This window comes from Rousettus aegyptiacus, unplaced genomic scaffold (assembly GCF_014176215.1).
Source record: "Rousettus aegyptiacus isolate mRouAeg1 unplaced genomic scaffold, mRouAeg1.p scaffold_m13_p_6, whole genome shotgun sequence".
Classification (NCBI taxonomy): Eukaryota; Metazoa; Chordata; class Mammalia; order Chiroptera; family Pteropodidae; genus Rousettus; species Rousettus aegyptiacus.
Window position 1 is genome coordinate 66,552,650 of NW_023416309.1, and position 14,761 is coordinate 66,567,410.

The 14,761-nt window shown below is 41.2% G+C and overlaps 1 pseudogene; it reads right to left on the reverse strand.

The window, feature by feature from the left end:
• Positions 1–11,968: 11,968 nt before the first annotated feature.
• Positions 11,969–12,262, reverse strand: LOC118603833 (annotated as a pseudogene).
• Positions 12,263–14,761: the final 2,499 nt, after the last annotated feature.

A 14,761-nucleotide genomic window follows, 5' to 3' on the forward strand; every position in this document is an offset into this window, starting at 1 on the left:
GGCAAAATAATAGTAAATTTGCGATTTTTAAAAAATATGATTTTGTAAAATAGGAAAGTGACACAAGTTCTTGATGAAATATTTCTAATGCTATATAAGTATTCAGTAAAAACTTAAAAATCTCTTCTCATGTCTCCTCACACTCATAGAGGAAACCACTTAATGAGGATATTCTTCCATTCATGTATTCATTCAGCAAAATATTTTAAGTGTCTACTGTTGTTTCCAGCATCGGAAATGCAGTAATGAACAAACTGACCAAGTCCCTGCCCTCATGGAATTTACATTAAAGAGAAAAGGAGATAAAAAAAATTAGGTACATCGTAAGTTTGATAATGAAAAGTGCTACAGTCAAAAAATAAAGCAGAATAAAGGACATAATATGGTCATGGAAGGGCTCAGGTATAAGATGACACGAACAAAGATCTAGAAGAAATGAGGAACTTACCTCTCAATATATCCAGTGAAAGGGTGTTTCAGGCAAAAGGAACATCACATGCAAAGGTCCTGAGGTAGAGCAAAGCTTAAATTCAAAGAAGAGTGAGATGGCCTGTATAGGAAGAAACTAATGAGCAAGAAAAGTAAAATCAGGGGTAATGAGAACATTGTTTATCAATGTATAAGGACACTGTAAAGATACACATAATAGGTGTCCCTCTGGACTTCCATGCCAGTACAAACATGTATATAGGTATATGTTTCCACATGAAGATTTATTTCAATCTTGTTAATGGCTGCACAGTAATTTACAGCAGGTACACTTTTTTCTTAAATAATTTTATTGCTTTCTTAATTGTGAAAGTAATCAATGTAGGAAACTTGAGAAATACCGAAAAAGAAAGCATTCATTAATCCTATATCCAAATATATTCAATTTGGCATATTCCCTATTTTCTAAGTATTAATTTTTTATTTAAATAACAATGAGTTCCAGTTGTAAAGACTCAACCAGTAGATAATTATACAAAAGTAAAACACAAAAGTCTTTTTTCGGTACTCCTCCCAAGATCTTCCTCCTCCCACACTTGTCTTTTTTTGTGCCACTTGGTAGAACTTTTGTGTATTTACCGCCAGATTGTTTTCAATATGTTTACATATATTTATGTATTATATAAATTCATACTTTGTAAAGTATACATAAATGGAATCATACAGAGCATACTCGTATTGTTTGGAGGCATTCCATGCCAGTACATAAAGATCTACCTCATTTTTTCTGAATTATTGCAATGTATTTCATAGTATGGACATCCCACATTTTACCCATCTCCTTACTGATGGATATTGTTTTTAACTTTTCACAATTAAAACAATGCTTCAATGAACATCTTTGTAAATGTCTCTTACTGCTGTATCAAAGAATATGGCATTTTAAAATTTGTGATTACTACAAAATTGCCCTTCAAAAAGATTATACAGCACACAATCGAATATTATTCACCGTTAAAGGAAGGAAATTCTGACACATGCTACAATATGGATGAACCTTGGAGACATGATGCTAAATGAAATAAACCAGTCCTAAAAGGACAAATAATTCCATTTTTATGATGTACTTAGAGTAATCAAATTTATAGAGACAGAAAGTAGAATGGTGGTTACCAGGGGTTGGGAGAAAGGGAATGGGAAGTTAGTGTTTAGTGGGTACAGAGTTCTAGTTTGAGATGAGAAAAAGTTCTGGAGATTACAGTTGTGATGGTTGCATAACAATGTGAATGTATTTAGTACACTGAACTATACACATTAAAATAGTTAAAATGATCAATTTTATGTTATATATGTTATAATACAATAATTTTAAAAAGAAACTACATCAACAAATCCCCACCAACACTACATAAGAGTCCTTAGTCCTCCATACCATTATTAATATTCATTATGAATCATTCCAATTTTAAATAATCGGAAGGGCAAAATGACACCTTTTTGTTTTAATTTTCATGTTTCTGATTAAACTTGTTAGATTATACACATTGTGTGTATTTTTTAACATTTATTTGTATTGAAAATTATCTGTTTGCATCTTTTCCCTGTTTATTATTAATTTGTAGAACCTCTTTATATATTCTAAAAAGTAATAATTTATCTGCTATAATTGTGATAATGTCTTTCAGACCACTACACTTTTTGTTTATGGTGTCTATTGCAAACACAGAAGTTTTGGATGTGAAAAAGAATCTCGCAATCTTTTTTTTTTTTTAATTTTATTAGAAAAGAGAGTACACTTTCAGAAGTGGAAGTGCCCCTGAGCAAGAGAAGCATAGCTCAAAAAGCCTCAATCTTTTTCTTTATGATTTTTAAGCCAAAAAAATAAGTCAAGGTATAAGGCTTGTTGATAACTATTTATAACACATTTTAAAAAACAAAAACTAAAACGGGAATCATACAATATTTCTACACCCTTCTGGGTGAAGAGTGTTTCAGGAAGAGGAACCTGCCACCCCCATGACTCCCAAATCATAACAGCATTCTTTCCCCGCAGGGATCGACAAACCACTGACAGAGTCTCTTTGGAGCCACTGACTATCTCCTGATTAATGTAATGTCTATCTTAATTCCAGTGTCAATAGTGGCTTTGAAAAATGCCTTTTATATTACATAACTGTACTTTGCCAAGCATAATGAACACTTTTATAATTGTTTTCTATCACTCACATGATAGCCCTATGCTTCTTAATAAGTTAAATATGTTTCGAAATAGCATGACTTTGAAGTACAATGATATTAAAAATAATGAGGACATATGAGGGTGCTCCAACCAATATCATGTTTTAGGAGTTAATAACAATATTTTAGGGAGGGAAAGTGCAGTCCTTTTTTAATGAAACTGGTCAATTTTGCCTGTCCTTAAGTTTTTACTTACTTCTTTTTCAAAATGTAAATAGCTAGATTCATCTTTTTTACATAGTCAAAGGAAAAACACAACACATGTTCATTACTTTTTTAAAAATTCAGATAATCTAGAATAATAGTAAAAAGAAGAAAGTAAAATAACCTGAATCAATTATCCAAATTTCCACCAACTAGAGGTAACTGTTGGTAACAGATTTTTTTTAAAAGGGGGGCTTATACAATGTTTTGTTTTATATCCTGCTTTTTCTACTTACTATACATAGATATTTTGTTAATAAATATAAATCTTCATTTAAATAGCTGCATAGCATCCTATTTTATGTATCATAATTTATTTAATCCATATTAATGGGACATTTGTAGACAGCTTCATGATCAACACCTTTAAAAATGCATTTCTTCATATTTTTGTCAAAAGATAAATAAGAAACTAGGAAAAATATTACAACACATATAAAGGGATAATTTCTTAAATACATAAGGAGTTTCTACAAATATATAAGAAACAAATTAGAAATCCAATAGAAAAATAGGCAAAGGATGGGAGCAGATAATTTCCAGAAAAAAAGATGGTTCTTAAACACATGTAAAGATATGCAGCTTTATTTGTAGTTAGAAAAATGACCATTAGGCCTTTTGAGCCATGCTTCTCTTGCTCAGGCCCACTTCCACATCTAGAAGTGTACTTTCTCTTCTAATAAAACTTTTCTTTTTTACTGTAAAAAAAAAAAAAAGAAAAGAAAAACAACAATTAAATGTATGAAGTAGTATTTTAAAAAATCTTCCAAACTGACAAAGATGAAACAAGACCGTTAATACACTATTTCCAAGAGAGTAGAGAAATACATCCTTATTTGTTGTTGGTCATCATAAAATTGGTAAAACCTCTTTGGAGGGTAGTCAGTAAATACCTATAAAATTTGAAATGCACATACCCTTTGACTCAGCAATTCCACTACTAGGAATTTTTCAGATATTCTCACAGATGTGAACAAAGAAGTATGAACATATATGTTCACTGGTGTATTCTTAATAGTAGCAATACACTCAAAACAACTTAAATGTGAATAGCAGTATCTGTTAACACCTGTGTGAAAAGGGGGTTATTTATACTTTAATGATTTTGCATACGCATAGTATAACTCTAGAATACATAAGAAATTGCTAATGTTATATGTCAAATGTATTTTAATAAAAAAGAAAAAAATTGCTAACAATAGTTGGTTCCAAGGAGGGAGGTGAGAGGGTACATATCATTTTCACTATATAATATTTGAACTACTTGAATTTTCATCATGCGCCAAGATCATCTAGTCAAATAAATAATCAAAATTCACATTTATTCGATGAATGAGGTTTAACATCTACTCTTTCTTTTCTATGTCCTGTGAACTTTCCATTCATATCTTCAGTTTGTAAAAATTTTGTTTAATTATCTTACTGGTTTGTAAAAGCTTGTTATATGTGTAAGAACATTTACTCTTTGCTGCAGATACTGCAATTGTGTTTAGTGATTAAATTTTAAAATTTCAGGAATTTCCCCATAATTATGAAGCATTTAAGGTAGTTTGCCAGGATCCTAAAGATACAATCCCATCTTTTTACGTGGTTTTCCATCCACACCAGTGTATATTTGTGTAATTAGGTATTGTTTACCAGTTCCTTAAGTAGTCTTGGAGTTGCACCATCCTTCCTGCTCCGGGCACTGGAGCAAGGGACTAGGTCCCAGGACAATAGCTGGCATCAGAAAGAATCTGAAGAAAGGCAAAACTTAGCAGAGCCAGGCATCCATCTGCCTTGCTCCTGACCCTGCCGTGGGGATGGATGTGAACTTGCTACTGCTAGAGGCAGGGTAAATTCTGGGATCGGTCAGAGCACGGGAGCCCTACCCCTTGACTTCTTCAATATGTGGCCCACACCTCCCAAACATTGGCCTGAGGAATGAAGGTAATGCTCCCAGTTTTCAGAACTGCTCTGCTCACCCTGAGCCAGAGTGAAAAATACTGAAAGACCGATTTTATTTCTACAAATACGAGGCTCTAGAGTAAGGCTTAGAAGGAGTGTTGCATCCAGCAAAGGGGATACTTCAGCATTTGAGGGAGAAAAAGTCCTTTGTGATTTATCCGAGGAAGACCATACTTCTAAGGCAGAATACCTTTCCCCATCATGCCCTGTGGCCTTTCAACAAACCAAGTTTCCGCCCTCCACTTTGTAGGTTATCTGGCAGTTCCCAGCACCTCCTGTTTCCCCTTGGCTTCCTGTGGAGCAGCACCCCCAACCTTGCCCACCCCCACTCACACCCAGGAAAGCTGCTTTTCTAAGCTTCCAGCCTGAGTGTAATCTCTTTTAGAAGCTGAAAAGGCCTTCTCTCTTTCGCTGCCAGTACTTTAATTCAGAAGCTCCAATGGCCTTTTAGGTAATGCTACTCCTCTTCCTCCTCTCCAGAGCTTTTCCTGGAAGCAGCTTGGCAAAGTTTACTGGAACAATATGGTTCCTTGCCCGCTACAGCAGCCACCACCTAGAGAAGGGAAAAGGCCCCGAGCCATCTGTGAGCATGACCACAGGAGTTTAAACAAACCATAGACCTCCAGAGACAAGAAGGGAGAGGTTAAAGGGACAAAAGTGGGGGCTAGAAGAGTCTGCAGAGTGTGCACAGCAATGTGTCTCATTCTCTTTGTTTCTCTGGGCCTCAGCCTTCCCTGAGCTGATACCTCTGCTGTCTCTTTTCTGCAAAACCACAAGAACACAGGCTGAGGTTGTTCCAGCTTCCAGTAATGTGCTGATGATTTCCTAAGTGGCTGCCCCCTGCAGACTGACTTTACTCACCTAAAATAATTCACTTGTTTCACTTTCAGCTCCATCCTTTCCACTTGTTTTTCAGGCTAGAGTAGCACGACATGGCTCCAAGCTCTGTCCACTAGTCTTAGGTAAGCGGGGCCTGAAGTGGTCTTCTAACATGGAATTTATACTGAAATAAGGGGCCTATGCTTAAAGAAAGACCTCCAAGTAAACAGAAGAACATCTACACAGGCAATCTCAGTGACCCTAAACCACAACACATAAGGGAGAAGGTGGAGACCCAAACTTTCTATGGGACATGGTGTAGGGATGCCCAGAAATAGGCAAATATTCTGGAAAGGTGAGGTCAAATAGCTGTATGTAAATCCAGGCCCAAAACATCTCCTGAGGAAGTGAATGTGTTGTGCTAAGCCTTACTCTAGAGCCTCATATTTGCAGAAATAAAATTGGTCTTTCTTAACCTGTGCCAAGTGCTAAGGCAACCAAGACATACATTCTCAGTCATCAAGTGGAAACGGGAGTAAACTGACACTTGTAATAGGGGATAATAAACACAATGTTAGATCAAGGTCAAACAAGATGTCAAATTAGCACAACTGCTGGCCCCTCCTCAAGAGAGGTTATAGTGTGAAAATCTCTTGGAGTGAAGCGAGAGGTGTGCTGTTTTTCATTGGGAAGATAAAATGGAAGAGTGGGGTTCTGCTCTTGCTTCCTCCACCACCGTTGCCTTGGAACACACAGTACATGCCCTCACCTCGGCAGTGACTCAAGTCTCTGCTCCAGGTACGTGTGGAGTCAAATCAGGCCTGCCCAGACCTCCTGTGTTTGGGAGATGGTAAGAAAAATGGGTGGAGACTGACTGACTTTTGGCAATTGCTTACTCATCCCGTACCTCAAAACACCCTGGCCTAGGGAATGACATTTTAGGGGTGAGTCCTTCTCATGCTGCTTCCCTCTGGAAAGCAAATTGTAGAAACATGACTTGAGAGTTGTTTTGTGGGGTGAGGAGTGACTGGCTGTGTTTTCTTTCCAAGTCATCTATCAAAAAGCTAAGCCTGGATGAAGCCAACACCTACCTTCTCCCTGCCTGCCCCCAACTTCTGGGGTGGCAGGGAGGAAATCACAAAACTAAGGAGACTGGTTTCATTTTAAATTAATGATCGAAAAACTCAAAGGGATTCTGAACACTGCTGGGCAATTATACTCCATTTGTCTAAGGTAATATGCTTTATTTTCTTTCTTCAACTTCCCCACATCTCCTTACTCTCAGCTCATGACCTTAACCTCACACTTTTTTTTTGAGGAAATAGAGGCCATCGGATTTTCCCACACTTGGCCTGAAACCTGTTTACACTTGGACTTATCTTGCCTTCTTATCTTCTGTTACTTGAACAGAGATGAACTCCTCTGTGTACTAAAGTTTGGGAACCGTGACATCACCCTAGCGGGATGAGTAGGCAGAGTCCTATCCATGTTTCTGGCTTTTGGTACCAAACATTTAGGAAAGTCTCTACCAGGAAAGTCAGAGACTCACAAAAATCAACAGAAAAAAATGGAACTGGGTGTGTGTGTGTGTGTGTGTGTGTGTGTGTGTGTGTGTAAATGAGACAATGCAGAAAAACAAAGAAAACCCTGATGCATGAATTTTCCCATTCTCCTAACTCTGGGCCCGAAGCACTACATTCAGGCACTGCTTATCCTGAGCACCCAGGTCTGGAGGGGACCTGGCCAACAACTTTTCTCGTCGGAGATAGTCTTTAGTAGCAGTGAAGCAGGTCTTGGTGACCTTAGGGCTCTGAGGGAGGATCTAACACTAAAATCTAAATCATTATCCATTACTTACATGATAAAGCCTAAATTTGAGTGGCATTTCTGAAATTTCCTAAACTCTTGTTCGAAACTCCTGCCTCTGGTTCTTTAGTCAACTTGTCATTTCCTCTGCTATGTCCTGAATATTTATGTCCCCCAAAATTCTAATGTTGAAATCCTAACACCCAGATGTGATGGTATTAAGAGGTGGGGCCCTTGGGAGGTGCTTTTGGTCATGAGGGTGGAGCCCTCACGAATAAGATTAGTACCTTATAAAAGAGAACTGCAGCAAGAAAGTGCCTAGCTGTGAACCACGAAGAGAGCCCTCACCAGTATGAAACCATGCTGGTGCCTTGATCTTGGGGTTTCCAGCCTCTAGAACTATGAGAAATAAGTTTCTGTTGTTTATAAACTGCCCAGTCTGTTGTAGTTTGTTATAGCAGCCTAAATGGACTAAGAACTTCAAAACCTGAAACCGGCCCATCCTTCCTTTCCCAGGACTGCACTACTCCCAGGCAGTGGCAGACAAACTTTCCTCAAAGTCTGGGGGTCAGACACTGTCAAAGGGAACTGCAGCAAGAACAAGCTCTGTGGGACCTTAACAACCAGGGATACACAGGGATGGCACATACTGTGTGATTTCATGCAGGTGACATTCTGGAAATGACAAAGCTACAAGAACGGAAATCAGATCAGTGGTTATGAGCATGGTGGTGGGGGAGGGGAGGGCAAAAGGGGTCCCAGAGCACTTTTTGGAGAGAAGAAAATGCTCTATCTATATCTTGATAGCTGTGGCAGTCATACAATTATATACATTTGACAAAATTCTTTGAACTGTTAGAATAAAGAGGGTGTACTTTTTTAAAATTATGAACTAAAAATTTAAAGGGTGTGAATTATACCACAGTAAACGTGACTTGTTAAATATATAAAATAGATGGAAACGCAAAGGGAGATCAGACTGTCTGGGTTCAAATCCCACAGCCGTCATTTCCAATGTGCTGTAATCCAGAGCAAGCAAGTTACTTGAACTCTCTAACTCTGTTTCTCCTTCTCTGAAGTGGCGATTCACCAACAGGATCTACCTCCCAGAGTAGTGGTAAGGATTAAAACAAAAATGCCTGTAAAGCGCCTGGCTCAAGGCACAAGCGCGCGCTTCCAAGCTTTGCCCCAGAGCTCTCCAAGCCCGAGGACGGTGGCTACCTGTTCCTATCCCTTGGGTGCATCCCTCTAGCGCGCAGCTCCTTTGGAAGGAGCAGAGACCACAGGCCCTGATATCCTCACTGCCCAGCTCTGTGACTTGGGGAGAGCAATGGGACATGAGGGGCGCGGCACCCGCGTCCAAGTGGAGGCCCTGCGGTCTTCCTACCCACTGACCCTGGAGCGTCAGGTGGGACCTTCGACACCCGCCTCTGACAGCTCTGGGAGGGCGTGTCTGGGACGGGGCGGGATGCTTATTTACAAAGTGGGGGGCCTTCCTTGGGCCAGGAAAATGCGAAGTGGGGGAAGGCTAGGGGAACTGTGAGAGTAGGATGCGTGGCTCAAGGGCGGTGGAGGGAGCCGAAAGGTGGGACGTGGTGGGGTGCAGCTGAGAGGCGGCTGGAGGGAGTCCAGGGTGGGGAAAGGTGCAGCAAAGGGAGTCCTGGGACGCGGGTAGCGGAGGGGTCGAGGTGAGGCCGGGACGCGAACGTGTGAGGAAGAGTGTGTGAGGAAGAGTGTGTGAGGTAAGACAGTGGAGGTGTGGGGGGGGGGGGAGGGGAGGAGCGAGTGGGGGCGAGCCTGAGTCGCAGTGGGTGGGGTCCTGGGGAGGCGGAGGGGAGGAGCACTGGGGATGGAGAATGGGGGCTAGGGAGTTGCGGGCGAGCAGGGAGGCGGGCCTTTTGCCTCCCCAGCATGTATTCATGGGGCCGGACCTACAACGTAGCCCAGATCATCCTCGTCTCAGTCCAGACTGATGCGTCCTTGGCTCAGACTGACTACCTGCACCTTTGTTGTTGGTTCCGATCTGCCCTGTCTCTGGATCTCTAGGTCTCAATCTGTGTTTGTCTTTTCTGTCTACTGTGTGTCTCCATGACCGGCGCTTCTTCTCTCTGCCCCATCTTTATCCCAGCTCAGCCTTCCTTCTCCCTACTTTTTTTCTCTATTTAGGGTTCCCAGACGGTAGAACATCTCTCCTAGTCTTTTCGGTAGCAAAACCAGATATCCATTGACCAATAGCAGAGGCTGTTGCGAATGGGCCCAGCTCCAGCCCAAGATTGTGGATATTCCCCAGAGGCTAGAGCTTCAAGCCCCACCTCCCAGATTTGGCCAGGAGCCTGCTGTGGCTATTCTGGTCCCTGGGAGAAAGACACTGCACATCCGGGCCTGGCAGAGCAGTGGCCTCTGGGACTCAGAAGGCTTTTTGAGTCGGTGTGGGAAGGGGTAGCACACTTTCCATGAGAACAACAATTCTCTCAGGCCAGGTAGACTGTGCCCACAATAGCAGAACTTTGGTCCCCTCTCCTCTAGGAGGTGCCCTTGGCCTCAGAGGCCCGCTAAGGGCTCCTGCTTCTCTGAGGACCAAGGCCACCTAATTTAGCCCTTTTTTCTCTCCACTATGAGCCTGTTCATCTCTGGTCTCTGTCTCCCTTGTTCTAGGAAGCTTGTTCAGCCTACTAAACTGGCTTGTTTCTAACACTTTTCTGTCAGCCTCAGACACAAACTGTTCAGGGAGGGCTGCAACTGACTAGTAAACATGGCCCAGCTCAGACCATGGACCAAGTTTGGGAGTTGGTACAAGAAGAGGCAGAGGCTAAGGTGCAAGCTCTGGCTTGTCCACCTCCCTCTCCCCAAGTGCCACTCTTCCTCTAAGGCCAGAGCAGTTCTCACCTTTCAGAATCTGAAACCCTCTCCCTCACCTTTCTTTAGAACTTACATTAATTATGGACAGGCTTTAGATATTTCTTACACATTTGAGTTGGATTCGGATAGTGGTTTCGCCCCACTAGCATTCCTAGGAAAACTTTCATAAGCTGAAATGGTATAAAGAGAAGAGGCAATTACCATTAACTTATATAGAAAAAATTTTGAGCGTTCCCAGATCCAAAAAATAACTTGCCAAACCATACCAAATATACTTAATTATGTTCAGTTTTGTTCAACTCCATACCAGGAGTTGAACCATGGGCTGCCTGGGTGAGTATTGTGTTCAGTTTTATGCTAAACATAACAAGCTCTCTTTAGCTTTTATCATACCTGAGGACACATCTTGCTAATGGATGCACAAAATAAATGTAGATAAAGTATAGATGCTCGCAGACACATTTCAAAGCTATGCTTGATGCCGAGATGCTAAATATAGTTCCGGGGGAGGAGCTGTGGAGGAGGGGCCCCTTTCTCTGCTCCGGATACCCAGCCACTGTAAGAGCTTGATGCAAAACAAATGCCGAACGCTATTTTCCTTTTTGCCTCTTTACATAAAAGCAAAAATCCTCTTCAAATTTCTTTTGGTTAGCTAAAAGAGGTATTAACATAGGTCTTTCATAAAAGCAAAGTGGTGTAATGCAAACTTCAAAAAGCAGGGATACTTGTATTTGTTTTCAAAGCCAATGGTAAAAAATTCATATAGTGCAGACTCTGAAAAGGAAGTTGCCTTCCCATTTGCGACGCTTAGTTCCCCTCTGACACATTTTTGTGACCTCTCTCTTGTTTTTATTAAAATCGATTCTGAAAATAAATTCAAATAAAGGAAATATTGCTTTACAAAAAGTTAATAAGTGTGAAATGAAGCACACAGGAAACATTGCATACAGGCTACTTGGAGAGATTTTCCTTGAGTGGAGAATGGACTGGGTGAAGCTTCTTGAAATATGTTTCCAGTGACATTGGAATTAAGGAAGTTTTGCTTCTCTGCTTGATTCATTTCCCTCTAAAAACGCAGACATTTTCCTCTACACAGAGGCCCTTTAAAATATATATATTTCACATAAAATTCATTAATTTAAAGTATACAATTCAATGGTCTTTTGTATTTTTTTAGAAACTAAAAAAAAGAATTTGTTTATTGAGGGCAAGAGGATGCAATATATATAAAAATCAAAAGTTATCTAGCTTTAATTGACTTCTTTCTCTTGTCAAACAGGGGTGGGATTTTATTTGTACATTTTCTAAGGGTTCCAATCTGCTCAGGAAATCCTTATACAGGTGGAAGCTGTGAATCGGTGGTTCTCCCAGGGGTCTCCAACCCCCAGGCCACGGACCAGTCAGGTACCTGGCTTGTTAAGAACTGGGCTGCACAGCAGGAGACCAGTGGCAGGCCAGAGGCAGGCGAGCAAGCAAATCTTAATCCGTATTTGTAGCTGCTCCCCAGCTCTCCCCAGCACTATCATCACCACCTCAACTTCACCTCAGATCATCAGGCATTAGATTCTCATAGGAGCACCAGTCCTGGTGCCAAAAAGGTTGAGGACCATTTAAGCAACCCCTTGGGAGAACTCTTACCAGGGTGAGAGTAACTGCTCAATGCTTCCTACTTCTTTTTGTTCTGCTGCATGTATACTACAAAATAGTCATTGCACGCAATGGCGAGCCCAGTAATTAGTGAAAAGTAGTTCTGGAAGCCTATTTTGCTCTCTTAGCACTGGTCCTGGTCCTTCATTATTCTGTCCCCGGCCAGAGGGTCTTTTTGATTTTTCAAAAATCCAGGGAACTCCTTTTCCATGAATACTCTTAAGTCTTCCTTTGTTAAGTATCCTTTATCCCCAGTAAATCTGTGAAATGTGAAAACCATGTATTCTATATTGTGTTCTATTTGAGACAACATTGTGGTGAGGTCTGTTGAAACCTTCGCAAGAGGCATGGTGGGAAATTTCAGCTGGCCGGGATGTGCGGCCAGCAAGTTCTTTAGTATTTTTACAGAATTATGCAACCACCATCACAATAAAATTTAGAACACTTTCATCATCCCAAAAAGAAGCCCTGGACCCGTTAACACCCCATTTTCCCCCAAATCTCTTTGCCCTAGGCAGCCACTAATCTACATTCTGTCTCCATAGATTTCCCTATTCTGGAGACTTCATATAAATGTAATCATGCACTATGAGATCCTCTAGGCTTCTCTCACTTACTCTAATTTTTTAAAGGTTCATCCATGTTGCAACATGTATCAGTACTTCATTCCTTTTTATAGCTGAATAATATGTCCATTGTATGGAGAGACTACATTTTACTTATCCATTCATCAGTTGATGGACATTTGGGTTGTTTCCACTCAGCTATTATGAATAATGATGCTGTAAACATTTGTGTACAAGTGTTGTATGAACATATGTTTCCATTTCATTTGAGTACATACCTGAGTGGAATTGCTGGGTCATAAGGTAACTCTCTTTAATCTTTTGAGAGACAGCCAGACTCTTTTCCAAAGTGGCTACACCATTTTACAGTCCACCAGCAGTCTATGAGAAATTCTAATTTCTTCACATCCTCGCCAACACTTGTAATTATCTGTCTTTTTTATTCTAGCCATCCTAGTGAGTGTGAAGTGGTATCTCAGAGTGGGTTTGGATTTCCCTAATGGTTAATGATTTGAAGACTTTTTATAAGCTGCTTTTGCATTTAGGTTTGTCTTTTCAGTTGTCTTTGTCACCTGATGTGGTGTGCCTCTGAAACACTTGAGGGTCTTCACTTACTCTCCAGTTTTTCCCCAAGAGTACAGGCATGCCCTCTGCACTGTTATTATGATTAGCCACACAGTTATTCAAAGCCTGGGTGCTGGTGATACAACAAAAACAAACAAACAAACAAACACCCACAAGATCTCACCCCTTGGAGAGTTTGGTGGGTAAGGTGTGGCTCTGGATTTAAATCTTCACTTTGTCACCTCCCAGCCATACAGCCTTGGATAAAGTGCTTAACCTTGCCTAACATCAATTTCCTCATTTATGAAATGAGGTTGCTTTGAGAGTTAAATGTAAAGCGCTTAGCAGTGTCTGTCACATAGTGAGTGCTCAGTAGGCTTTTGTTATTGCTAAAGGTGAAGACGGACAATTAATAAATGTTAACAATAACAGATAATGAGTTATGATCAGAAAAGTACAAGTGTCATGAGAACACATAGTGGAGACCCCCAACCCAGTCCAGGGTCTAGGACAGGCTAACCAGAGAAAGTAATATTTACATGGAGAGTTGACAGATGAATAGGAGTTGACTGGAGCAAGGGTAGTGTTTGTGGTGGGGGCGTGCGGGAGGGCTGGCTCCTGGCAGATAGAACAGCTCATGCAAAGGCTCAGAGGCAACAGAAGAGAGACCGAAATGTCTTCAGAATATCTAGAATAGTCTTGTCCAATAAAATTCTCTGTTATGATGGAAAAGTTCTATATCTGTGCTGTGTAATATGGTAGACACTAAACAACCACATGTGACTATTGCACATTTGAAAAATGACTAATGTGACTGTAGAATTGAATGTTTAATTTTGTTTTATTATGATTGATTTAAATTTAAATAGCCACTGTGGCTAGCGACTACCATATAGACAACACAGGTCTAGAGTGTAACACACAAGACAGGGTTGCAATGAGAGTTGAAGGTGGAGTGATGGAGAAGGGCATCCAGATTGCACAGGGTTGTGGTGTGGAGTTCGCATTTTACTCTAAGCACCCAGAGAAACCATTAGCTGGAGTAAGAGAGTTAAGTCAATCAGTGAAGTGATCTGGTTTTCATTTTTTGGAAGATCTTTTCAATTTCTGTAAGGAGAATGGATTATGAGGATGAGTGTGGGCAGGAGTGAAGCAGAGAGACCAATCTGGACGTCGCTGCTGTGTCCCAGGGGAGAGAAGTTAGTTGTGGCTTGGACCAGGCAAAGATAGACACAAATTTGGTTAAGTTTGGCGTGTGTGTGTGTGTGTGTGTGTGTGTGTGTGTGTGTGTAGGCGGGTTGCTGATGGTTTGGATTTTAGGGTGTGAGGAAGAGGAAGGTGTGCTAAGGCTGCTCGGATGGTGACTGTGTCCTCAAGCCCCAAGGTTGAGTTCAAACCAGGGCAATATATACAGACCTTCCTGTCTCCTCCCCCTTGCTGATTGGTGCTGGAAGTGCCTTTAACTAGGGGAAGTCTGGAGCCCTCTCAAACTGTTGGGTGGGTGGGTGGGTGAGGTGCATCCCAGGGACCTGTGCTGGACTGACTTGAGCCTCTCCTTTCCCTGGGGGCCTTCCACATCAGCTCTCTCTGCCCTGCGATGGGTCAACCAGTTCCCAATATGAGTCACATGGCTGTTAGGAGGCATGCGGTGAGGAAGGGGAGAGGTGGGTGTCAGTGTGTCA